At 58.6% G+C, this 406-nt stretch overlaps 1 protein-coding gene across 1 annotated transcript in view; it reads right to left on the bottom strand.

Annotated features, from left to right (window-relative positions):
- The window catches only part of LOC119586946 (transmembrane protein 47-like), a gene marked incomplete in the record, with an annotated part of 75,991 nt that overhangs the window by 71,861 nt on the left and 3,724 nt on the right, over window positions 1-406 (bottom strand).

Below are 406 nucleotides of genomic sequence, written 5' to 3'. Positions count from 1 at the left end.
CGTCCGGCGGCGAGGGTCGACCTCCCCGCCTCGTCCACGTCAAAAATCACACGCAATTAAAAATCACGATGAGGTTTCGAAGCCTTCAACGCAATAGCCGATCCTCCCTTCCCCTCTTTCCCCTCTTCTTCCTCATCGACGCGCCTTCCGCTCCCTGCTCCTTCCTCCCTCTCCCCCTCGACGCTCACTCCCCCTGCCTCCCTCGCTCTCCCCAATACTTCCCTCTTCCAAGGCTTACCCATCGACCTTACCCCAAGACACGCCCTTCTCTCCCTTATCCTTTATCTTCCTTCCCCTCACGCACACCTTTCCCCTCATCCTCCTCCGCTTCCCTTTCTCTCACCCCTTCTCACTCTACCCTCATACGCACCCCAACTCTGTCCTCCTCGCTTCCCGCTTCCCTCAC

The sequence above is a fragment of the Penaeus monodon genome, chromosome 22 (assembly GCF_015228065.2).
Source record: "Penaeus monodon isolate SGIC_2016 chromosome 22, NSTDA_Pmon_1, whole genome shotgun sequence".
Lineage (NCBI taxonomy): Eukaryota > Metazoa > Arthropoda > Malacostraca > Decapoda > Penaeidae > Penaeus > Penaeus monodon.
The sequence above is the reverse complement of the archived record's forward strand: the minus strand, read 5'-3'. Positions and strand labels throughout refer to the sequence as shown.